Source organism: Cervus elaphus, chromosome 20 (assembly GCF_910594005.1).
Source record: "Cervus elaphus chromosome 20, mCerEla1.1, whole genome shotgun sequence".
Taxonomy (NCBI): Eukaryota; Metazoa; Chordata; class Mammalia; order Artiodactyla; family Cervidae; genus Cervus; species Cervus elaphus.
The window spans coordinates 76,065,857-76,093,350 of NC_057834.1; the positions used below are offsets into that span (position 1 = coordinate 76,065,857).

The 27,494-nt window shown below is 42.2% G+C and overlaps 1 protein-coding gene across 3 annotated transcripts in view; it reads right to left on the reverse strand.

Annotated features, from left to right (window-relative positions):
- LRRC8D (leucine rich repeat containing 8 VRAC subunit D) overlaps positions 1-27,494 on the reverse strand; it is a 129,334-nt gene that overhangs the window by 95,100 nt on the left and 6,740 nt on the right. Inside the window, exon 1 of one of the 3 annotated variants that reach the window (XM_043876921.1) lies at positions 13,730-13,842. The exons of the other annotated variants lie outside the window; for them this stretch is intronic. The gene's annotated coding sequence lies outside the window, so the exon portion shown is untranslated. Of the gene's footprint in view, positions 1-13,729; positions 13,843-27,494 lie in introns of those variants that run through there. 3 annotated transcript variants of the gene reach the window in all.

Sequence of the window (27,494 nt, forward strand, 5' to 3'; positions counted from 1 at the left end):
CCAGAACCAAAGAACTATTTTACAAGTTTTACATGGAAAGCTATACTTTAAACTAGTTTTTGAGTGCTCTTACTCTCCTCATTATTTTTTGAAAGACAGTTAAGAGGCATAAAGATATTCCAAGTAGAAGAAAACCTAATTATGTAGAAATAGAGGTTTTTGGTTCACTGTGTATTAAATGGAAACCTGTCTTACGTCACACCACAGGGGGGAACTGATGCTTAGGCATTTGGAGGCTTCGATCTCACTGTATAGGCACAGAAGGTACAGACCACGAATTGACGACCTTCCCAGGGCAAGGTCTTTCCCATTTCCTACCCAAGGAGTGCTGGTGGAGTGGGACAGAATGCTTGCCTCAAGTCAGAAGCAGAGAAAGGACTTAAATTTCAGAACCATGGATTTTTCAGCTTGTTTTCCTGTGATTTGCCTTTTCCTTTTCTTCAAAATGAAAACAGCCCTGTTGTTTCTGATTATAACAATACCTACTTGTTACTTAAAAGAAAATCAGATAATACATAAAACTATAAAAAAGAAAGAAGAAAATCATCTATAATCCTACTTCTCAGAGATTGTTGTTGTCGTTTAGTCGCTAAGTCGTGTCTGACTGTTTGCTACCCCGTGGACTGTAACCCACCAGGCTCCTCTGTCCACGGGATTTCCCAGGCAAGAACACTGGAGTGGGTAGCCATTTCCTCCTCTGGGGGATCTTCCCAACCCAGGGATCAAACCTGTGTCTCCTGCAGGTGGATTTTTTTTAATCACTGAACCACAGGGGGAAGCCTACCACTCAGAGATAACTACTCTTAATGTCTGGGTATAGATGTTTCCAAATTGTTTCCTATCTATACACACAAAAATGGGGGTTTTGTTATTGTTGCTATTGTGGTTTTTTTGTTGTTGTTGTTGTTTTTTAAGAAAGTGAGATCAATTGTAAGCTCCAGGGTCAGGACTAAAAAAATTTTGTAAAGGAAATATATGCTTAAAGAAGAGATAAAACACAACTATATAAAATGTTTACTTAAAACCACAGAAGGCAAAAGAAGGGTAAAAAAACAAAGAACAAATACAATGAACAGAAAACAGCCGGACATTAGTAGCAGATTCCTTCTTCAGACATTATTCCAACTTTATCAATAATCACATGAATCATCTAAACATACCAACTAAAAGACAGATTGTCAGAGATTTTAAAAAAGACCCCATATTTGTTATTTATAAGAGATCCACTGTAAATGTAAAGACTTAGGTTAAAAATAAACAGAAAGAAACTGAGATCATGGGCTGTCTACTACTTTGAGATTTACCTTTTTATCTTTTTTTTTTTTGGAGTATAGTTGACTTACAATGCTGTGTTAGTTTCAAGTGTACAACACAGTGAATCAGTTACACAAATACATATGTCCACTCTATTAGGTTATTTTCTCATATAGGCTACAGAGTACTGAGTAGATTTCTACTTTTTCTTGAAAGACAAAGAAAAAAAAACTAGTCTATTAAGAAATTCTATAAAGTTCTCAATGTAAACATAATTTCTCCAATATATATAAAAACTGTTCAATATTTCAAAATGTTGACCTATTTTATACCATTTGAGAAATATAAAATTCTTTCAGCTCAGAAATGAATGGTAGATGAATACTTAACACATATATTTCTCCCTAATCTTGCTTATAGCTCAGAAAGAAAAATCTGGCAACATAACATAACTAATTTCCTCTCTTTATAACATGCTCCCACTCCATGTTTCTGGAAGTAGACAAATACTAATAAATGTCCCTATTCCTGCCTGAGAATTCAGATTACTAGCAGCTTCCTTCTTCAGTGTAGTTCCATGTTCAACATGAGCTGCTAAACTTTTCTTACTAGCAAAGCTACAAAATAATTCACTGACCGAGCAAGTTTTAAGTTCAAGTTTAGATGCTATATGGATATATAGAAACTCAGTTGGTTGGTGTCTATTCTAAGTTTAATGCTGAAGGATACTTTCTACTGTTGCAGGTCTAACACGCCCATACTGACCACATACATCTTGGAAATAGACTCTCCGAGACATATTAGATAGTCACTTTAGATTACCACAACTTTGTGTATGCCAAAGGTATATTCCTAAATGGTACATACTCATCTTGGTTCCTTGTGTTTCAACAAAAAGTATTAGACTTGATTTTCTGAGGTTAGAAAAAATGACTGAAAATTTCCCATTGTATGATGATGCTGGAATCTCTGATTACTACTCTGAGTTCACAGTCAGGCTACTTAGTTTATTTTGAGAGAGCAAATCCTTCCTGCTGTTTCTCAGGAAATGGAAGAACACATTTATAGACTATGTTTTAACTTTATGTTTCAATGGTTTTAGTTTTTTAACTATGTCTCACTTTGAAGAATATTTAATTATGTGGAGATATTAACACTTTCAAAAAGAAGCTAAAGCAGGGTGGGGGGAGGGTGGGCGGTAGAGAGAAGAGTATTCTCAGAAACTTAAGCTAACAGTGACTTTTCAAAAAATGTCTCACACAAGCTGTTACACCCTGTTTCTTCCTGTGAAGAATTTTCCAAGCATTAAGTTGTGCAATAGCTTAACGAAGAAAAAAGGAAATGCTCAAGTTTCTCTCAAATATGTAATAGCATAGAGAAATTAGAGGCTTAATTTTACAGTGCCCTATCACCTGCTTAGGCTTGTGAAAGCACTACAATAATCTCTGAGTCACTCAACTCATCTGGACTCACCTTTTCATGCTAGCCACACACTCCTGGGCTTTTGGAGACCATCACTGCTCTTAATAGGGGGCAGAAACAGTTAATGGTTTTGAAGAATAAATCTTTCAGGGGATGAACACAGCTAACTGAGAAGAATGATGAAATGCTTCCAATTGTTTCTGACTTCTCTACGGGCAAAGACAAGCAAGGTATAGTGAAGGAGATGGAAAGGAGACAGGCTGTATAAGCGAAGATGCTACAAATAATGCTCAACCTTCAGAAACGGCTGAATTCTCCCCTACGTGGAACATTTTCAAGTAAGAAGGAGAAACAAATGCAGTGAAAATAAAATGCAATCATACAGGGAAAGAAACAACACAGACGAATGCAAAGACTAGGACCACCCTTATGAGATGACCTGTCAAGTTTCAGGGAGCTGTGGCCCACAGCACACCCACCTTCCTGTCCAGCCTTGCCCAACTCCCCCAGGCTCGGATCCCCGCTTCCTGACTTGCTACCTCTCTCCCATCGTCAAGTGCAGCCCAGAGGCAGGGGCCTGGGCCCGATCACCTGGCAGCCGCCCTGGTCTCCTGCTGTCAGTACTACAAAGGCACTGGCATTAGAGCCGTTATCAGAAGGACTCATCAATGATAACTCCTCTGATTGTGTCCAATGATGTACAAGTCTCACAGAAGTTCTGAGAGTTACAAGAGACTTGGGGGACCTGAAGAGTAACTTCCTCCAGTGAAAGATGAGGAAACTGAGGCTCAGAGGGATGAGCGGACTTCCCTAAGCCCATCCTCTGTTAATGGAAGAACTTAAGACTAAAACACAAGTTCCCTAAACTCAATTTTTGTTCCCTCTCTTATTTTTCCTTCCCCCTACAACATCCTTAAGCTTCCTTAAATCACCACCTAAACTTAACATTTCAGGCAAGGCCTGTGTGTTTTATTTGTGAAGGTCATTCATAGTATTCATTTTAGGGTATCAACCAGAAAAGAAAAAAGAAAACAAAACTCACTACCAGCATTTAATCCCCACTAACAAAATCCCAACAGGGCCCTCAGTGATACAGGACTATTATCATACTTGTCCTCAATCAATGAGCTCCTTTTTCCAAGTTAACTGTTACTAACTTTCAACTGTCTCCTCAAAGCCTCCTCACTCAGCAGATTGCATATGCTCCTACCTCTCTGCGAAAACCTAAGCCATCAGGAAGGAACCTTCTCAACTTCCTCCCTGCCTCCACGTGCCCACTCATCCATAGTGGCACGTATCTTTCCCACCTCCTCTCCTGTCTCCAAGGTATGAAGGTCCCTACTCCCTCCTGAGACAAGCTTGCACTCCTGACCCTGGGCCACCCTATCTTTTCTGGAACTTTACTCCATTCTACCTCAGTCACTTCTCCACTCTTCTCAACAAAAATACAAGCTCTAGCTACCACGCCACACAAAAAATATTCCTCATGGACAAATGTGTACACACAGACACACATGCACACATACACACACGCACTCCACGCAGTGCCCCCACTTCTCAACTCCTACTCTTTCTTCATCCATGACAACCTAGATTTAGACTTTAGAACCTCTACCTATGAAATACCTGATCGCCAAACCCAATCTCCCATTTTCAATCTTTACCTGACCTTCCTGTGGCCTTGGTCACACCTGACAGTTTTCCCTATTTAATACCTGGGCGATTTGGCAAGCTGCTCACCCTAGCTTTCAAGATAATTTATCTGTAAAGGATAATAACAATAATCATTTCAGGGGGTACTATAAGGATTCTCTGACACAATATATGGAAACAACACCAAAAAACCCTGGTGCTTAGTATTACTATCTTTTGTATTTGTGGATTTTCCTGGTCCTTTTTCTCTCTCCCCTTCTTTCGTCTGTTCAGTCTTTGGTCCTTGCATGGGGATCTCAACTGTACGCATGGCTAGAACCATCAGTTCCAGTCACTCCCCAATACACATCTCCGGCCCTGACTTCTCTCCAGGGGTCTAGGCTTCTCAAGATCAGCTGAATGCCCCAGAGACACCCCAACTTTACTTCAAACTGAGCTATTCTCTCTCCAAACTTGCTTCCTTTCTGTTTTCCATCCTGATGAATGACACCTTGAGCCAGTGAATTTTCCCAACCAGAAACACTGAATTATTTTCTTCTTCTTTCCTCTTACTCTTCTCCCATTTTTCACCAACTTGGCAACCAATTCTTTCTCCTAAATGATTCTCAAATCCATTCTCTTCTTTCCTTTCCCACCATCATCACCTTATGAGTTCTGGTCCTCATTATTTCTACCTGGACTATTTCAACAGCCATGGGACTTCTCTCTGCTTTCTTTTCACACACCTTAGGACACTGATTTCAGCATTTACTTCACTTTTGATGATTCCACAATGCTAGTATGTATGATCCTAGACAGGGCTGGGCCAAGAATCTGAACCAAGATGCACTGTCTGCTCTCCTCCCCTCTGCACCGTGACCTCTCTATTTCAGTCCCGCACACTGGGTGATCCTCACAAACTGAGCTCCTCTGGGTTCGGAACTTGGGCTTTCTTCTGGTTTTTTTCCCCTCCTGTTGAGCCTGGCAAACAATCCTGTCCCTCCAATATTTAGCACCAAAATCACCTCCTACATGACTTCTTTCCTCCCAAACAAGAAAGAACAAAAAAAAAAGAGAGAGAGAAAGAACAAACTACTCCCTCCTTGGTTCCCCACTCTCCATGATTATTTATCACAATGGACTGTTGTAAAGTGTTTCATATTCTAAGTTCTGATTAATGATTTGTGTATCTTTCTGAGGTCAGGCACTGTGTCACACTCACATTGTAACCTATCTGCAGAGCAGAATAGAGACACAGAGAACAGACTTGTGGACACGGAGGGAAAGGAGAGGGTGGGACGAACTGACAGAGTGACATATATACACTGTGTACCCTGACGTGCGGACACCACCATGTGCGAAAAGGGTAGCTAGTGAGGAGCTAACGCAGAGCGCAAGGGGCTCAGCTCAGCCGTGATGACCTAGAGGGTGGGGTGGGGTGGAGAAGGAGTCTCAAGGGGGAGAGGATGTGTATTCTTCTGGCTGATTCACACTGCGGTCCAGCAGAACCCAACACAACACTGAAAAGCAATCATGCTCCAATTAAAACATTGAAAAGTCTTTTAAAAAAAGATTTTAGTACGATGACTGGTATACAGAAGAAAGGAGGAAAAGAGGTAAAGGAACGAAGATGTAATAGTTTGGAGCTCAGCAAATGTCTGTTAAACAAATGAAGCAGCGCGGCTGTCAACTATATCAGATAATTGAATAGACAGGAGGCTAGGAAGACAGGTGGGTCTGACGGCTGGTGAGGTAGGTGAGCACAGAGGAGCCTTAATGAGAAACGGAAAAGGTCCACTTGGATGAAGGCCTCTCCTGAGGATGTAAGGTCAGGTCAGTGGCTGGGGCTGTTATCACCAAATTAAGGTGAATAGAGCCTGCTTAAAGCATAATAGGAGAACAAGTCCAACAATCCAAGGACACTGATCTTATAAGCAGCTTTTGGACTCTAGAACACTCTACATTATCATTTTATCAGACTTTGTGCAAGCCTAGTACATGTCAGTTGTTAGACTGTATCTCTCTCCTATATACATAAAGCACCTTAAGAACAGCAGACCAAAGAAAAATAAAATACACCTATCACCCATTCGTGGACCAGAGGGCCTAGATGAACCATGTCATATACCATCTATTTTGAGACCCCAGTTTTCCCCTTACAATAATTTCCAACTTATTTATAATAAGCCGTGGTATGCACAACACAGTTTCATCCCATGTATACTAAGCAAAAAGTACACTGTACTCTTCAAAGGCATGTAAATGCCCGCTTATCAAACAAAGCAACCTAGCATTTGGTGTGACATATACAGGATACTGGAGGAGGAATGAAACCCCATGAACTGGGAACAGAGTGAAGCAAAGTAAACTTGGAGAAAACCTGAGCTGCAACTGGCAGTGTCTTCCCCATAATAAAGGAACATCTATAATTAATGGGCTTTCAAGAGTGTTCAGCCATGTATTATGGCATCACACCTCATAAAACATTCATTCAAAAGCCATATCGGGAATGCACATCCCAGCTCTATGAGCATGTGCAGAGCACTGAAGAAGAAAGAGGGGACTTGGAAGTGAGATACCCACTGCCTACACAGATGCCCCAGCATGAAAGGGAGCCATGAGTGCTAAACAACAATAATAATAAAACTGAAAAGAAACTGGAATGTTGGGAACGTTAGAATTAAATTAAATCGTTACTAAATAACGTTCCCAAAAGAGTAAACATATTTCTAGAAAATATGTTTGTAGATGTAAAGGGTTACAGGGAAATTGTTAGTCGCTCAGTCCTGCACCAAGTCTTTGCAACCACATGGTCTGTGGCCCACCAGGCTCCTCTGTCCATGGGATTCTCCAGGCAAGAATACTGGAGTGGGAAGCCATGCCCTTCTCCAGGGGATCCTTCTGATCCAGGGATCAAACCCAGGTCTCCTTCACCACAGGCAGATTCTTTACCGTCTGAGCCACCGGGTAATACACATGCAAATACAGACAAGAAAGATACCTAAAATAATCTCAACTACTTTTGAACTTTTAAAGTTATATCAATTACACTAATAAGATAAAGTCATAAATGTACATATAACAAGATAAGGCATATTTCAAAGTGCTAGTAATTTAAAAATCAATGACCTAGGAACACACAAATAAGCCACCTGAATAAGATAGCAATCTCAGAAAGTTATTGGTATAAATACCAATGTTCATGCTAGAGGTGGCACCAAAAATGTGGAGAAAGAGTGGATTATTTGGTAAGTAGCGGTGAGGAAACTGGCTAGCCCACAATATGAACATTTTTTAAAAAATGAATTTATACCTCATATCTTAAGCTCCAAATCATTTAAAAACCCAAGAGTAAACCTATAAAGCTAAAAAAGTGAAGAGATACCATGTGAGCCCAGAATACGGAAAGGTTTCTTAAATGACTCAAAATGTATAATCACAATTAATAATAAAAATTTTGAGTTCAACTACATTATAATTAAAGATTCTGTAGCCGATGTTAATGAAGGGCACCACAGACAAAGTTATCAGACAAGTGACTTACTGGAAGAAAAGTATTCACAATACCCACAGCTAACAAGGGATTCATTTCTAGAATCTACAAGGAACTCCAAAAGAATTCTTTCAAGGAACTTCTTACAAGAAAAGGGCAAGAGACCCAATTCACAGAAAAGGGAAATTAAATTAAGTAAATGAACAGACATTCAACCTCACTTATAATCAAAACAAGGCAGAAATGAACCATGAGCCACAATGAACAGCTAATGGATAGCAAATTCAGGAAATTAATTAATAAAAAAAAAGGAATCACATGTAGTACCAGCGGAGATATAAAACTGACAATACTCTGTGCAGTTCGTTGTAAAATTAGTACATTTATGTCCTAATACTCCTTGGGGACAATACTGCCTCAAGAAACAGTCACCAATCGATTCAATGTACTTATGTACCTTGGGGGGAAAATAGCACATACATACTGCAAGGAAGCCAAAAACACTTATAAAAATGTTGACCCTTTCATGTCCCTATTTCTACAGTCTGAATATGTGGTAGGATTTTAATGGAACCTTTGCTAAAAAGGTCAGTCAGTTCAGTCGCTCAGTTGTGTCCAACTCTTTGAGACCCCATGGACTGCAGCACACCAGGCCTCCCTGTCCATCACCAACTCCCGGAGTCCACCCAAACCCATGCCCCTCAAGTCGGTGATGCCATCCAACCATCTCATCCTCTGTTGTCCCCTTCTCCTCCTAGCTCAATCTTTCCCATTATCAGAGGCTTTTCAAATGAATCAGTTCTTCACATCAGGTGGCCAAAGTATTGGAGTTTCAGCTTCAACATCAGTCCCTCCAATAAACACTCAGGACTGACTTCCTTTAGGATGGACTGACTGGATCTCCTTGCAGTCCAAGTGACTCTCAAGAGTCTTCTCCAACACCATAGTTCAAAAGCATCAATTCTTCAGCGCTCAGCTTTCTTTACAGCTAAAAAGGTAGGTAAGACTAAATATAATGTTCTCATTTCTCTTCACAGATGAGGTTAAGGACAGAGAAAGAAGCGGATCCAATGACTCAGATGTTTTAGCGTGTGTATGTGTATGTGTGTGACTTGCTCAGTCATGTCCAACTCTGTGACCCCATGGACAAACCTGGATCCAAGGCCAGGACTAAGCTTGTCCATGAGACCTGGGTAAGTTACAGTCTCCACTTGCCTCAGTTTCTTTACATATAAAACATCAGTAATACCCACCCTGCACCACACTAGGATGATTAGAGATAATTCATGTAAAACATTCAATAAATAGAAAGTGACTTTTTTAAACCAGAAACAAGTACATCATGCACTAACCCTAATAGATTGTGGTTCCTGCCTAATCCATCTTAGAACACCAAAACGTCAGCAACAGGCATGGAAACCAGAGAGACAGATTCAATATGAACTTAGATGTCAGTTTTTCCCACTACAGAACAGGGTAAATGATCTCTCTTCTTCCATATACTTACTGAAAACTGTAAAGGTTAAGGTTAGGAAGTCTCTTTTAGCTTCTGGGAAATGAATATAAGGCTGCTTCTGGTGGCAGTTATGACAGTGGTGACCCTAGGACTGGTGTCAGAGTCCTGACTCCACAAACACAAGGACGTCCACTCCAGGATTCCTGCCTGGAGCATCCCATGGACAAAGGAGCCTGGCAGGCTACAGTCCATGGAGTTGCACAGAGTCAGACAAGACTGAAGCAACTTAGCATGCACGCACATGTCAGACGATGGTGGGAGAACGCTTAGAGGAACTCTAGCTGTCCATGACTGAGTAACTGCAGACCCTCAAAGCTTGACCATGAAAACAATTAACCTGGAAACGAGATCAGATCGCAAGTCAGGATTTTACACATCAGCTACTGAACGTTCAACAGAGAGGAAAAATTCTACTCAGGAATCTTTATAACCTGATGGCTAACATGCTGTATACGTCACCATTTTGGCATTTTCAGCCTGGACTAGTTGTTTCACTGTGGTCCTCAGTTCCCAACCTATAGACTCTAGGATTCTGGCAGAGGTCTATATACTGAACCCTGTCTCACTCATACATGGACTACTATTTTATAAATATGGAATATGCTGTGGTCATTCTTTATAATACATATCCAGTTAAGTAATACTAAATAGTAACTTTGTCACTAAATATTAGCAATCATCAGAAATGAGAAGAAAACTCTAAAGAAGCAAAAATCTTTGAAATCTTTTACTATTAAATAAAAGTGTCCCAATTTTTATAACGGTTGAGAACCACTGCTTTAAAGTTCACGATTTCTAACTGAAGACAGTTTGTATTTATAATAGACATGAAGGATAAAGAGAGAGGGTTTCAAAAAACTGAAAATCCTAATGTACATTTATCTCCATTCCCAGTCCTCTCCTGACCATAAACTTTCCCTTGGCATTTAACATCAAAGGTAGTTACCCTTTCATTCTTAGTTCACAAGCCATTACAACCGTTCAAAGACAGAAATGGCAATGCATTGTGTATTAAGAAAATATACATGTAGCATTTCATTCCTCCTTTAAAACAGAAAAGATCATTCAGTTTATTTCTTCTCCCCACTTTTCCACCTTCTCTTCCTTCTCCTGATGCTCTGACACAATTCTATAAAGATACTCAAAATGTTCAAGAAAAAAAAAAAATTTTTATCCAGCATTTCCCAATGAAAATGTACTCCAAATTTTAATTTATATTCTTCTCAGCGTAACATAAAAATCCTAGCTAAAGACAGCCTCAACATTAAACACTGCAAAAATAAGAAAAATAAACATTTCTGTCTAGGGAGTATTACAAAAATATTTAATACATAAAGTGTATATGGATTTGGCCATGTCTTTCTATAATATAAGCTTTTCAGTAACTTATCCTGAACTGGGATAGGGAGGTTGGGGGGGCTATGTGAGGTGGTCATATAGTATATAGGGTAATGGGGTGTGGAGAGAGTCATATACATCGTTTATTAATTTATCATTTCTTTTCTGGGATATAAACTGTGTCCTAAGGGTAAACCAGAAGTTTTTTTTATTCTAAGAAGTTAAAATATGCTAATCTGACCTTTCAAAAATACTGTTCGCTAGGACCGGACAAGGTATCTGTAAATTAAAACATGCCATTAGAATTTTGGCAGCAGAAAACAAGTCACAATGATGCAAACACAGCTAAATCTAGTCACTAACACAGAGGAAGTGTAAATTTAAAAGATGGAAAAAAACAAAACAATAAAACCCCTTAAACTCTGGGTAGAGAGGAATGGGAAAAGACCTACAGATTTAGGTAAAGTTAATCTCAAGTCAGTGTTTATCAGCTCTCCTTTAGAAAGGTGAAAGGTCATCTGAATCATCCCTGCCATCTCTGCCTTAGGCAGCAACTTTCCAGATTTCAAGGGAGCCAAGCATTATAAATTGTTAAGACCCCTGTTCAAGTCCCAGCATGTCCATTTACTTCTATGACCACTGACAAGTCACATTTTATCAGCCTCAGTTTCTTCTCTCCATCAAATGGAAAAAATGAATCCTGTTTCAGACTGTCAAAAGAAAAAAATACATTATAAATAAGATAGAGAAAATGCTCTCTGTAAACAGAAAATAGGGGGCTTCCCTGGTGACTCAGTGGTAAAGACTCCACCTGCCAATGCAAGAGACCTAGGTTTGATTCCTGGGTCAGGAAGATCCTCTGGAGGAGGAAATGGTAACCCACTCCAGTATTCTTGCCTGGGAAATCCCATGGACAGAGGAACCTGGCGGGCTACAGTTCATAGCGTCACAAGAATTGGACACGACTTATTGACTAAACAACAAGCAGAAAATGAGGATCTAAAGGTCACGCATTATTATTCCTGGGTTATTATTTAGCTATTATTAAATTCCTCTAGAGTGGGAATAAACCCTGTTCCTAAGTAGGGGATAAGTTTGAGAGGTCACAAAGGCTGTTCTATTTTACCTGAAACAGAATGACAGATGCTGAGCAAAGTCCTCAAGTAAATTAATGAACCACAGGGCCAAGAGTATACCTGGGTATAAAAAATAGAGGCAAATGGTTGAACAGGTCTTTCCTTTCAAGAGTCTCTCTTAATGACTTGTTTTCACTTTTAATCTCATGATGCATTTGGCAAGAAGAGGCACAAACACAGACATATGAAAATCAAATTTAAGAAGTCCACATCTATCTAGAAAAAGAGAAAATTAATTGCTCAGTGCTCATAGTGTATCTTGGTTACTTAATGCTAACACAGTTATACCAATTACTGATAGTATCACAATGCTCAAAGCAGCTGCATTTTAAGAGATTAAAGTTCTGAAGGATTATTGGAATAATGGGATCTTATAATTCAAATTACCTCCATGCTGCTAAAAAGAAAAAGAAAGGGGAAGGGAGGGGAAAGTACAAATTTAACAGGCTGAGAAACTACCAAAGATTTTCCTTTCGAAGCAACATCAGTTATGTAGTAAATATATTTTACTATAAAAAATTCAGCATGGGGGGGGTACGATGAACATAGAACACCATGAATTTAGGCTCCGCTTCCCGAGGAAGCACAAGTGCCCAATATGATGAAGGCGCTAAGTGTACACAGTATTGCGATTGTGCATTTTCCCTCCCTATTACAAAAAGAGACCCCTCTTTGCGGAATCTCCTTTTTCTCCCTCCAGTCATTTGTTTGGATCCCTTCTTCCAAAAGAAACTGAAAGACGATGTCACTGGCTTAACATCATTCAAACATTTAATTTGAGGCTACAATCTTCCTACCAAACTGACTCTCCTCAACCATCACACCTCCCCTGGTGTCCCTCTGCAAGGCTGGAATTCAACCAGACAGATAAATAAAAGCAGGAAAACAACGCTGGGCTTTCACTGGTTTTGGGGCGGGGGGGGGGGGGGGGGGGGGGGAGTGTCCATCTGATTTAGTCCCTAGAGAGAGAGGAGCTGCCAGAGAAATGAAGAAGCAGAAAGTCTGCGCATAAAACCAACCTCTGCTCCAGCATTTTGTTCTTCACCTCTGCACTTCTGAGACGGAGCAAGACAAGCATGTGAATTGTAATCTACCTAATGAATTTGAGAAAACTCATTCTCAGTTTTACTCTGATGAAAAATGGCACTTAATGAATAAAGATGTCAGGCTCCTACCTTTAAAAGTACTTCTGTCTCAGTAAGGGAGCCTGGCTAAGAAACCACGACTGGAGTTAACAAACCAGACACCAGACTAAACATCTCACAACTAGCTGCCCCTCATTCCTGGTCGCTACCTTTCCGGTGTGTGTGTGTGCATCACCAGTTCCCTTAGGTCCTGACAGTCTGGCTCTCCCAGAACGGAAAGCAAAGAGCCTGGACTCCTCTGTTACACCGGCTGAAGAAGTGGGATTTCTGAGTCTGGACACCAAGACTCTTGCTTCCCTTTCCACTTTACACATCACCCTCAACTCATCCTCTCTGTCCCCTAGGTTCCCACCCCACCCACTTACAACACTGTTAATAACACCCTAGCCAGCCATTTCTGTAGATAACCCCCGGCCCAGGGAACAAAGTGAAGAACAAAGAGCCGCTGCTTCAGGCGGCAGGAGGAAGACAGGCGAAGGTGGAGAGGGCAGCTGAGGACTCAGGAAGCCTCCCTGGCACAGTCAGTCCTGCCTGGAAAGCTCCCGCCTAGAGTGAGTGGGTGAGGAAGCAGGGCAGGTCCCCGGGCGCCGTGTGCTGCCGCGCGCGTTTGCGCCCGAGTCCATTGCACCCCGCCGGCAGCACATCCACAGAGTTTAGAGACCCTCCGAGAAAGCAAGCAGCCAGGGGCGCACAAGGTAGAAAATGCACGCGAGCGAGGCTGCAGCGCGGAGCTGCAGATCGGCTGAGTGACAGCCCAGCGCCCAGCCCGCGGGCTCACGACCCGGCCTCGCACCTGGACCAGGCGGCCACCCTGCACCCTCAGGGCGCTCTCCTCTCCGGGGACTGGCTGCTGGCGGGCTCCGCGAGCTGGGACCGGCGCGATGCGGCGGGGGCTTCACTCTTCCATCCTGGGACCCGGCAGCACGTTACCGACGGCCGTGCACTTCCTGTCTGAAACACACAGGGGAGAGAAAGAACTAGAGAGATCCGAGCGCCAGCCGAGCGGAGGCAGGCCGGCGGGGAGGGCGGCCGAGGGGGCTGCGGGTTGCATAACCGCCGCCGCCCGCCTTGCACGGTCGGCGGCCCCCAGCACTCTCCTCGGCGGGAGACCCGCCACCCCGGCGGCCCGCGAGGTGGCCGCCCCGCGGCCCGGCCTCCCCCTGCCGGCCGCCTGGCCCGCGGCGCACTGGCAGCCCTTCCGTTTCCAGCCCCCGCCTGGGTTCCCCTCCCCGCGCTACCTAAGTCAACTCCACGCTGTCCGCCTGCCCGCCTAGGGGTTCCTCCTTTCCTCTCCTCTCCTCCCCGCCCCCGGGGGGGTGGAAATCTGACGAGGGGACGATATAAAGACTAGACAATCCTTACCAGGGAAGAGGAAGCTGGATTTACGCACAATTTTAAAGTTTAAGAGCCACATCCCCGTATATCCATTCCAGCTCAGCAGCCTAAAGAGCTTCAGGATGGGAAAAGACTTGTCTTGCGCCTGGCTGACTCAAACTGCCAGAAACTGGCAGACACGAACTGCCAGAAAAAGAAGAAAAAAAGTATTCTGGGTTCCTAGGCTCCCTCTCTACTGAGACCCTTAGCTGCACAGTGCCCTAATATTTATATATACCAATTCCACATGAAAGATCATCATATCGTGAAGAATGCATATAGTGCATTCCTCCAAAAAAACAAGTATTTCTCTGGGCGTACAAATCACTCAACAGTTCCCAAATTCTGGGTTTATGTCCATTTTGTCACCGTGCGACTTAGGTGAACCTCAGGGTCCTGCTAACAAATGGTTTAAAAATCTGCCATAAGCAGACTGTACCAGCTCTAGGAGTGTTCAGTGCCCAGTTTCTGGGCTTGCAAGTGAGAACAATTTCATCCCTACCGTGCGTGCCCTTGCCCAAGAATCTATCAGGTTGCCAGGCACTTAAAGCACTGTCTCTGATCAACAGTTTCTTTTATCATCAAAGTGATGGCTTAAATAAAAGTTATTCCTGCTTCAAAACTCAACATGAAGAATAGTATATAATGAATGATTATTCTACATGAAAATTTCAATTCTGACTGAAGTAGAAACTGATGGACATTAAGCTCCTGCTCAGTGTTAGCATCTCATTTTAAACTCCCTTAAATCTTAATATTTCCCAATAGGTCTGCAAAAGTCCTATTCTCACATTCCCAATTGAGGAAACTGGGTCAGAAAAGTTAAGTATCTATCCCGATGTCTTAGCTAAAAAGTAAAGTGGAGAGGTCTTTTCTAAGTATAAAGTCTGCACCACTTCCTCTACACTCTAATTCTCAAAACAATCATGAATTCTCAGGGAAAAATCAAGCCCAGTGACTACCCATGATCCATCCCTTTGTCTCCCAATGAGCCTACAATTCCATACTATCACTCCATCACACTAGCTGGGCTCCTTACCCACCTGAATTATATGTACCTTGAGACTCAAGCAGAGGACACCGTGCTCTTTACCATTATCTGCCACTGGCTCTGTCAGCCTTTTCAGAGTCACTCCGTGGCAAAAGTTCAGAAGGTTATGGGACAGCCACTTATATGCCAAGGTACAAAGTCTGTTCAGTTCAGAACCTAATCTGCTGACGAATATTTGTTCCCTGAATTCTTTTACTCTAACTGGGCTCTTTTAAGAAGAAGGCAAACAAACACACACACAAACAAAAACCACACCCACACAAAATGAATGAAACACGCATGGACTCCACTCTTGATGAAATCTGAAATTCTCTCACTTTTCATTTCCTTCTGTTTTAGCACTTAGTTCGCACTCACCTGTCAATAGCATGCTCCTATTAGCCTCTTGACAAGCCAAGAAAGAGTATGTATTGAAAGGAGATTAAGAATCATGGCAACGAGGGGGAGAGTGAGGGAGAATGTGAGTGCTCGTGTCTTGTCCCCCGTGAACCGTGTCTCACTTGCCCTTCCCTGCCACCTTACTCAGCAGCACAGGCTCTGGGAACTCTAGAGCAGCTAAGTCAAGGGCAAGGGCAGTTCAGGTGTGCCAGTCGGGGCTGAGCAGAAGCAAATGCATTCCCATCCTTCAGGTCCGCACAGTGGCATGAGGGCTTATTACTAAAAAACCTCCTGGGGGCGCTTAGCATCCTTCTAGGGTCCCGCTCTGCCTCTGATGCTGTCATTTTCCTTCTCGAAGTCCCCTGTTTATCCTGGACCTGTCCACTTTCCATTTCTTTTCACAAACTTAATGCTTCGTCCCAAAGCCCTGCCATTTCTTTCCCATAAACTATCTGCTGGGAGGGAAGGGGGACAGAGAGCAGTTAACTCGAAATTTCTCTCAATTCTCTCATTTAGAAAAAAAATGATAATTACCATGTTTTGGATACAATTCTATTTTGAAATACTTTTTGGTATCCCTGCCTTCATTGCTGTTACTTATTAATCCAAGAGCCTTGAAGGAAAAACCTCTAAAGAAAAATTAAATTCTTGAGACAAAGCAAAGGAAACATGTTTAAGTTAAGCTGGATGGATCCCAACGTTCATAGTCTGGATAATGCAAGACTCCTAAGATTGCATCTATTCCTGACATATATGTATCCTAACCATCACAAGGCCTAAGCATCATATCACACATTCCCATGGCTCAGCTATTCTCCTGCCCCTTCTGTATTTCATGGAAATTGTTTCTTGCTTTCCACTGTTAAGTAGGAAAAAAAATATTAAAATGACAACCTCATAAAAAGAGGGAAACTACTCCTACTCCTGGGTAGGCACAAATGACACCACAAAAAATAAAACTGATTCTGGAAGAATACTGGAGGTTAATTTTTCAAGTCTCCACTCCCTAAGTACCACAATCCATGGACGAATACAGCAAGGGTGTGAAAGCCATTTTTGAAGCTCCAAATTAAGTGACAAGAGACCGCTTTCCTCAGACTAATGGGTGTGGAGGAGGAGATGATAAACTCATATCCAAAAATGATGTTCCTTATCTTTCTTCATCTTCAAAGAGAAAGTCCTTACTTTGACGATTAAAAATGTCTGCCATGCAATTTCTCTGTGTGAGGATCCCTGGCCATTATTACAGGATTTTCTGCAAACAAAAAAAGAAACGTGACAAGCCATCTGGTTACCTAAGAGATTGCCTCTCCGCACCAGTAGCCTTCACAGTGGCATCCCTGTCTGTGTCTCCACCTCCAGGGTAGCACATGAACAGGCTCTTCTGGGAAGGAGTTCTCTGGCACTCACACTCACTTCCCGGCCTCTGCAAGACCAGGACCATGGTTTTCAAGAAAGATGTCTTCAGAGCCAACTGGCTGGCTTGATTGGCATTTACCCACAGAGGGTTATTAGCCATTTTCAAGGAGCCAGAGTACCATTTCCCGTGGCAAAAATGTAGCAAAGGGATGGATGCAAATCACATTAAAAAAAAAAAAAAAAAGTCTGCCTGCAAGATGGTTTAGGCTCCCTTTTGGACACAGAGTTCCCTGGTTTTAAGAAAGCTAAGCAAAGCATTACTTAGAACGCCTGCAGCCTGACTTGGGAGACCCAGCTGCAAGTCAGTAGCACAGGCCAGGATGGCTCCAGGCCTGAGCTGGTAACTGTACTTCAACACACACACACGTTTGGAGCAGAATTAGTACTATTTACATAGGACCCACAGGTGCACTGCCTCACTGAATTCTCAGAACTGCCTTTGCAAGGAGGACTCATTACCACTGTGTTATAAGCAGCAGAGCTCATAGGTGTTAAGTCATTTTCTCGAAGTAGCAGATAATGGGGCAAAAATTCACCCTGGGTCTGTTCTTCCTCTCGAGAAGACATGAGTAGGTGCATTTTGGCTGTGGATTTATTATTCTGTGCTACACATCCTTTCCTCAGAAGACTCTCACTTTTAAAACACAACGTGGAATGTTCTCTCTCAACTACATCCTGTGACTTCATCCCCTTGCCAAGTTTTTTGAAAGTGTAAACTATAACTGTGTTCTGCAATGGGCAACTGATTTTTAGCAATATGTCAATATAAATTAGGTTGAATCTGATCTTAGGTTGCAGCTGACAAGTGTTTAATAAAAAAACATCCACTGGTCAGTCAAATTGTAATGGACAAAATCTTCATACATTTTTTCCAACTTAGAATGCAAATATATATGTAAAATGGGTCACAATGACTGATGTACTGTGATTTAGTGAGTATAAATATGAAAGATTAGCAAGGAACCATGAAGGCTAAGCTAGATGCAAATACTTGTACGTAAGTTAAAGTAGTCAAACTGCTCCTGGCACAGACTGTGACCATGAACAGCCTTGAGTTATTTACTGACTGTTGATCATGATGAGTATTGTGTAGACTAAACAGTGTCCTGTAAGACATTTTTCTTTGGAAGGCATGTTTTGTCTATTCATCTTTTGGAGTGGGTATTTCTGCCTCCTTATTAAAAAAATATTTAAAAAATTCTCTTTGGGCATCCTTTAAAAATAATATATTAAAGAATCCAACAACTTAAAATAATTTCTTAAGAGGTCAAATGAATATAGTACTTATCACTAAGACAACAACGTTCTTAAAAGGACTTTAAAAATACCTAAATATCTGCACAATTACACATTGGGAAGTAGCACTAGGTGAGTTGATAGGGAAGTCACACACATCACTGTCTACTGATTTATCAATTCTCAACTATCTGTTAAAATGGAGCCTTACAAGGTGGCAAAGTTGGACAGTTTCATCTTCATTTCCCTTCCTTTGCCTGTAGTGGCGTGACTAAGGCCAGGAAAGAGAAACAAAGTGCCTGGAAAGTCCAGAAACGTTATTATAAACTTTTGAAAGATTATTCATCAAGTTTCAAACTAAACCTAGCTAAACAAATTCTGACCACTTTACATGTACTGACTCAATTATTTCTGATAACACCACTTTGAGGCAAGAACTGCCATTACCTCCATATTACAAACCAGGAAACAGACACAGAGCTATTAAATAATTTGCCTAAAGTAATATCACCTAGCAAATACCAGACCATGGGCAGCCTAGCCAGCCAGAGAATCTACCTTTAACCAAGACATTTTACTACCAAGGAGACACAGCTGGCTTGGACTTGCCTTCTCCAGCATTAAAGTTCATGGGGAATACTCCCATGATAAGGCAGAAGGAGAGAAGTGAAAGGCTCAGAGGTTTCCTTTTCTGCAGCAAGAATGTAACCACTGGTTATACAGGGTCAGGGATATAGCACCTGCTACATGTTGCTGAATAAATGAATCCTGGAAAGAAAGAAAAGATATTTGCAGAACAGTAAAGTTGGGAAGAAGGGCTGCTTCCTTACCTTGACCAGAATCCTGGATTTTAAGGCTCCGGGATTGCCTGCCTCCAGCACAACTGAATGAGCAAGGGGAGGGAATGCCGTGTGCTCCCCCTGGTTTGATCTTGATGAAGCATTTGATACAGTGTCCCATACAATCAGGATCCCAAATCAACTGAAACTTAAGTGGCTACAAGATCCACACAGGAGTTAAGCAGGCTGGCAAGAAAAACACCCTATACATCTACCAGTGTGATGAAGAAAAGAACCACAAAGAACAATATTCAATTTGTATTCAAAAGTAACTTAAGAATTGTTCACACTGTTATAATCAAATTTGCACATACCATTAATTTGGGAGCTGTGAAAAGGGCAAATGAGGGCAAACCAACTGACTCAGTTAAATTAACAGAGGGGTGAAGAAAAACAAGAAGTTTGGTTTTATTTTTGTGCTCCCTTTAATTTTCAGGGAGGGGCTGAGAGTGCCCATTGGGTAGTAACCGCCTCTAGAGCTGAAATGCCAAGACTGAACTAAGTAAAGTAAGTATTGGATATGTTTAAGATTTTAGGACCTTCCATCTGAACTTCAAAAAGCATGATCCTATTATTGCACGGACCATCAGTAAAGTTCCATGGGAAATGATATTCCTTTCAACAAGAAGACTTTGTTAGCAAAACTCAAAGAAATGAAGGGGCTCAGAGGCTGAATTCAGAGGTCAGATGAAAAAGTCAGTAGTGTATGTATAATCTGGCCCTGCTACAAATATGCCGCTCCGGCAGAAGGTCATGAGAATGGTTTGCAAACACACGGCAGGATAAAGAACAGCAGAGAAGGAAGAGGGAAGAGAGCAAAAAACTTGGACTAACATTATTTTTTTAAGCATAAATTATCATTTCTAATTTTTTTCAATGTTGAGACATTGCTTTTCCCTTGGTAGAACTGTCTGCCTTCCCGGTAGATTTAGAACTCAAGAAACGGAAGTAGGAGAGGTCCAAGACATTTAGGGGGAAAAAAAAAGGCCCAATTCATGCTAGGTCCCAGGAAATGCACAAGTGAGCATCATTTCATTCAACTCCTGAGAGAGTGAAGAACTGAACTATTAGCTCTGTAGAAACCATGCCCCACACAGTGGACGCCACAGCTCATGAGAGACTGTCGATGAAGGGACAGTCACCAAGGAAATGCTGCATGATCCACTTCCTTCAAAATTAAAAAAAGGGGTGGGGTGGGATGGGGTAGGGGACTTAACACAAAGGCATAAAGATTAAAGCCATAGTGCATTCTCGATATGGGTGGGAAATTTATGTGAAAATGATGATAGTCTGAGATTATTTAATGTATATACAGAATAACAAGCAAATGATGAAACCTAAATAGATCTTCCCCAAGGTTTGATTGCTGGCCCCCTCCTAAGGTTTAAAAATCAGATTGATGACGTATGATGATATGATGACAAACTCCCAATTGGCCTCTGAATAGCTAAAGGTTAGAGGTCCCTTATCTGACTGCACTCAGAATCACCTGCAGGCTTTTAAATACTATGTCTAGGGCAGGGGGGATTGCCAGTAGCATGTGGTGTTCCCATTATCTGTACATTTAAGAAACTCGCAGGCGACCCTATGTTGCAGTCTGGTTGGGGAACTTTTGCTGCAGACATTCTACTCCCTTCTAGACTCTGCCACTAGAACCAGTCATGACAGAGACTAGAATAAATGATTTCCTTTCTCAAGAACCTTTAATGGAATAACCTTCAAAGGCAACGGAATGAAGTCCAAATTCCTTAGCAGGACACTCGAGGCTCTCTGTGATGTGTCCCAAACTACTTCTCTGCCCTCCTTGGCTCCCCCATCCCTCACTCTGTCACTGCACCATTCCCCAAACACATCACACAACACGCTTCTTTTATGTCTTTGGCACTGACTGCCCCAACGTTCCCTCAGCTCACCCACCCTTTCCCCACCAGTCAGCATCTTTCTCATCGTTCAAGTCCGGGCTGCTCAAGTTATTTTTCTCTGTGAAAACTTTTCTGATCTTTCCAGCTAAAATCAGTCTCCCGCTCCTCTGAGCAAATGTCCAAAAAATGAGCTCATGCAGAAATGACAGCATATACTGCGTGCTCATTGAATGACACTGAACTGCTGTGGACCGGTCTCCCCCACTTCTCATACCATGGATGAGAGTCAGACAGGTTCAAAGTGTCCTTTCTCAGTTACTCACAAGCACTGTAACCCTCGGGAGGTTATTTAAACACTGTGAGCCTCACTCTTATGATCTTTGAAATGGGACCCACAAAGAAGGAGCCCTACCTTTATGACTGATTTGAGCGTAAAACAGAAAATGTGTTCAGCCCAATGCAGACCACATAAAATGTACCAAGATGATAGCTGTCAGTGTTCTCTATCAACTTTTGTTTCCCTCCCTACGAGAATACATCTCAGACACGTCACAGAAGTAAGAGCTCCAAAACCATGCGCTCCCACTCAAAAATAAATAAATAAAAAGCATTGGCTTTCAAAGTGATAGACAGTGATTTCTTAAAATTTCTTAAAGCCCTTTCTCCTTGCCCAATTTTGTTCTGTTATGAAGGGCATTTCATAATATTTCTATTGAGAAGTCATCTCTTAATCCCCTTTCTTTCCTTTTCAAAAATCAATGTACAAAATTCTAACGAACAAGCCCTGTCTGTCCCTCCTACTCCGGCTTGGCTTTCTGCTTTGAACTACAGTAACTGCCTGCAGCCACAGTGTCGCTGCCCAGAGAAATGCCTGCTTCACCCTCACAACAAACAACACTTTGTAGCAAACTGGAGGCGAGCCCAAAGTAGGAGGGGGGAAAACCAAGGAAAAGGAGTTTGGGCCAGAAACTGAGTCGACACCCACATTATCGTCATTCTGTAACACAGGTAAGGAGGGAACGGGAAAGGAGAGAAGCTCAGACCAACGCCAACCTTCCCAATAACTCCCAGGCATCCAGCTCATCACCACCCACCCATGAGAGAGACTCCGAGACTTCCAAAGAACACACTGGCTCCCAAATGCCCAACACACATGGCCACTGTTGTCAGTAAAATATCATCACATGTAGTATGCAGCTTATCCCACACAATCAATCCTGTTGCTGTTATCAACCTCTCCACCAATTACAGGGGATGAAACCCAAGTCTCGAGAAGTCCAAAGTCAGTACAGAAGAGTGACAGGACCAATACTCAAGTCCTCTAAGCTCCAAAGGCTTGTCCCTTCCCACTGTCCTTTATGAAGTGTGAAAAACAATTTTTAAAACATTCTCAGAAGCTCACCAAATCCCTAAGCTGTAAAGGTAAGGTAGTTTCTGTCCTCTTAAAAACAATTCTGGTGCAGAGTGAGGACTGTCACAGCAAGGAGGCCCCACCTACAGCCCTTAGAGGGATCAATCCGGTGTCTCAGGACACTGCTCTAGGAAGACCATTTAGTTTCTGTGCCAAGATGGAAAATGTCCCCTGACGATGCTATTTGCTCATTTGGTTTGGGGATGAAGTGTTAGGGAAGGAGTATAATTTTTTTCTCCTTTTTTTTTTTTTTTTTAAATCAAACCCTGATCTTGATAAAGGTGAAGTGAGGGGGAAAGCAAAAGAAGATTCCAAGGCCTATTTGTGATCCTTGATGAGAGAAGAGTACTGGGGTGGGTAGCCTTTCCCTTCTCCAGGGGATCTTCCCAACTCAGGGATTGAACCCATGTCTCCAAATTGCAGGAGGATTCTTTACCATCTGAGCCACCAGGGAAGCCCAAGAATACTGGAGTGGGTAGCCTATCCCTTCTCCAGCGGATCTTCCCAACCCAGGGATCGAACCGGGGTCTCCTGAATTGCAGGCAGATTCTTTACCAGCTGAGCTACCAGGGAAGCCCATGAGAAGAATACAAGAGGCTGATATGCAGTCCTCAGACCATGAATGCCTGCGTTCCAATCACAGCTCTGCCACCTCCAGCTCTGAGGTCTTGAGTCCCTTGGCTGCTGCCAGAGATGGGGAAGCGCAGCCAGATGGGGAACTGGGCCTTGCCGTCCTCTGCTACAAAATGGGCTGTTGTGAGCAGTACGTGAGCTAAAAACACATAAAGTGCTCCAACAGTGCCAGGCACGTGTAAGTACAAAGCAAGTGCTTCCTATTATTATTCCCAGAACAGATTAGTCTCCATGATTGTGTTCTTTTTTTTAAGTGTGTTTTAGAAGGTTAAAGAAGATTTCTTAGATAAGTTGTTAATCCATAATGTCCCCAAACAGCACAAAGATTTATTCACAAGTTTCACTTCCTGACAGGATCCTCCAGGATTTCCATCTGTGGACTAGAGTCCCTGGAAGAACAAACAGTGGAATGTGAAGAATTTTCCTTCTTCTCAGCAACAGTGCAAGTAAATCTGCACCCATTTCTCAATACTACAAACAGGCTTCCAGACTGAGAAAAAAAACAAGAAACTTATAGCATTAAGCTAACTAATGCAGGGGAAAATTTTTTAATTCACCTTATATCTGAAAGCAACTGAAGAGTTAAAAATTTAAAGTTATACCGGTTGAGAAAGACATGGTACAGATCATGTTAGGATGACAATCCTAAGGACTGGGATAAAACCTGATGAATCAAAAGATACCTTCCCCATAAAATGTTGGAATTCCAGAACAATGGGCTATCCCTGGGATCATTAAGAGAAAAAATGGTTTTTAAAAATCCCCTCTCAGGCTAAAAGTCTAGACTCAGCTGACACAGAGCTCTGCTAAAAAATCACCTCTCTTCTCTTTCAGAGACGGCGTAGTACAACAGGTTAAACAGTGAAAGGATTTTTCCCCAAAAGAGCAGATAAAACTAAAGACAGCAGCACTAGAAGGAAGGGTCACAACACTGGGCTGGGGTGGTGTCCTAACCAGGGGCACCTGGCGAGGAAGAGAGGCTAAAACTCAGCCCGCACTGGCCTTCAAGCAGCGTGCCTGGTGGAGCAGACGTGGCCCCCACTGCCACTAACCTCACACGGAAGGGTCGCGGGGGCAGCGTCGAGCAGTGCCAAGCAGTCCAACGCCCCAGAGCAATGCAAGCTGGTGTCCAGAGCCACCGGGAGCTGGAGGCCATCGTGCATGCCCCCTCGATACAATGCTGTGCTCTGGAAGGGCGGGGAGGAGTCTTGGTTTGTACAACGAAACATTTTCAGCTTTCCTGGTTTACTTTATGATGCCAGCTGCTCTGCCGCCCTCCCTTTGCTCACTCTATATTATCCTTTCTCTTACACTCCAGTTCTCCTTCCACAGAAGCCACACATTGACGAGCATACTAGGGATGGCAAGACAATAGCCCTCCGCCCACCCACAGAGGTTCTGCACTACCTCTAAATGTGCATCAGATCACAATTTTCCCTTCTCAGTAAGGACTCCTTTTTTTGGTTTCTCTCCTATTACCCCCCTAATCAGTTCTAAGATATAAAGAAATCTTCCTCTTCGCTTCCGGGATAGATGATCTTTCTTTACCTCCAGCGGCTCGTACCCTGTGTTGTATATTTCTGGGCCCACTTGCCTCCCACAGCCGTATCTTCTACCTGCTTCGCTCCCATATTCCACGTATTTCTCCCTCAATCATTACTCCTAGGAAGGAAAACCCTGTCAAATACATCTACTCTGGATATAATAAATCAGATTTAAAGAGCAGAAATTATTACATTGACAAGTATGGGGATTTTGGTTTGCTTTGTTGTTTTCTGTGTGTATGTAGGGGGGGCGGGGGGGTTACACAAAACAATGACATCACGTTTTCATTTGTTTCAATGTTCTAAAAGTCTATTATGCTTTTTGTTGAATGCTCTGCTTCCATTTACCTGGCCACTAAAGAGCTATCTATCTCTAAGGCCTAAGATCACAGGCTCTATCCAACCCACAAAGCTATTTTATTTGGTCTGCAGGAAGTTCTTTTTCAAATGTTGAGCTTAGCCAATCTCTCAAAATCAGGAGATTTTTAAGTAATCCAGATTTCTGGCTTACAGCGAAGATCTGTCGAGACTGGCCCACATTCCCATATGGCAACAGTTGGCTGCTGAGCAGACTGGCTGAACAGGACCCCCTTGACAGGACCTGCATTTTCTGGTTCAGTCCAGGCCTGCCCCCCACTCCCCCACCCCCATCAGTCTACCCTGAGGTGAGTACCAGGTGCCGTAAGCCACCTCACGTGAGGCCCACTTCAGGCAGTGTTTGGTATATGCCTGAGACCATGGCTAATATCCAGCTCCAACTCTCTCTCTGGTTAGTGCAGAACTTACAGGGGTAATCAGAAAGTTTCTCCTTGGTACAGAATTTTCCAGGTACAATTCACAAGGAAAAGAACTTACAACTAAGTAAAAAGGAAAATGTCCCATAGTAAAGAAATATTTGTAAAGCACTAAGTTAAAAAGAAAGACTGTATGTGTGGTGTGTGCATGTAGGAAGAGGATTCACTGGGTAAGCTGTGTAACACTGCAGACCATTTTACAATTTGTAATTTATTATTGGCTAAATATTAATATGAAAAATAAAACCGTTAAAGTAGAAACTCAGAGTGAATTCACTCCACTGAAATGACTATACTTGAACATAAAAAAATCTATAAATGAAACAGACTATATATCACATAAATATATGGATATTTATTGATTCATTATTAACTCAGAGGATATGGGTATGATTGTCTTTAATTGCATATACTTGTGATAGCATTTATTCAGCAAACATTTGCATAAAACACCTTCCAAACAGTAGCTACGTCCTTTTATGTTTATGCACAGTAGTGTTGTAGAGTCAGATCTAATTAGGAGGAGGGCACTTACTTAGTGTGTGCTACTACAAGTGGCATTCTATTACCAGTATTGATGATAAAAGAGAACAGGGCTAGAGAAAGCACCAAAACAAGTGATTTTAAATTACTCTCTCAATTCCAGGATCAACTTGCATTCAAGCCATTTTACCGACAGGCTGGTATTTCTAAAACACTGCGCTGATGAGAGCTCTGGCCTGCAGAGCAGGGGGCCCCCAGCTCCCCTCTTCTCAGCTGTGAGCCCATTCTTCAGATATGGTTCGTAAACAAGGAGCAGGAACCAGACGAGCTGTGAGGTCTCTTTACGACTCAAAATCAGATTCACTTTTTAAACAGAAACATTAATAGTATTATAAAATGAAGAAAAACAAACCTAAGAGAAATGAGAGGAATGCCGTACATAAGAGAATGAGCTTTGAAATAAAGACTAGTTTCAAATTCCACTTCCACCACTTCCTTGTGATTTTTTTTTTTTTTTGGAAGATCACATAACCTCTCAGGCCTCAGTTATGTCATCTCTAAAGTGGAAATAAGTCCATCTTCCACTCAGGACTGTTTTGCAGATCAAATGAGAATATATGTAAATTCCAGGGCACGGGTTTGGAATTATCAGTAAATGCCTAATAAATGATGGTTGTTATTACCTATAAGTATTCCATAAACTGTCCAATTACTTCTTGACCTAAGTTTAAAAAACTAGTTACAGATGATAATAAACTGATCTTAAAAGCTTATGAAGTAGGGTATCATTGCAAGAATCATGGGGGTCATTTTCGAAAGAATTTGAATATTCAAACATTTCTTAGAACTGGATTGGGAACAACCTTTAAAGAGAATGTGACTGATGGTGTTTCACGCCCAATGTGAAGGGCATGAATCTGTCTGGTCTCCGTTGAGCGAGCTCGGCAGAGGCAGCTTCCTGGAGGCTGACACCCTTGACGGAAGGGCCGTCTTACACTTCCTCCTCCTGCCTGCTCTGTAGACTTCACTGCAGTCTTGGTGATCTGTTGATGGTGAGATTTAGCAATGAGATTTATGGGTTGCTGTGGAAGTGAAGTCTTCTCTGGCAAAGTTCCTAACTAATACCAGCAAGCAGAGAAGGAAAGTAAAAAAAGCTTTTTAAGAAAAGAAGTGTTTACGATAGAATTGAACATCAATATGTGTGCTCTTTTCCCAACAGCAGGTGTCAAGAAGAGGAAACGGACATCTCAAACATCTCAGGAAGGCAGTAATTCCCAGACTTTTGATATCACAGACTAGTAAAATTTCAAAAGAAGACTGTCATAAAATTGCCAGATTTTAGAAGAAATCATACCAAAGACAAACCATCACCAGTCTTTCATAACCTATCAAAGTAAGCAAGATATCCCAACCAAGATTTTTTTAAAATCCTTTCAATTGAATAAACTTAGCACTAAAATTAAAACTGAAAAGCCTGCTGCATTCTCTTTATTCTTTTCCACAGGCTGGTGTAACTGTCACTGTGCATTCACAA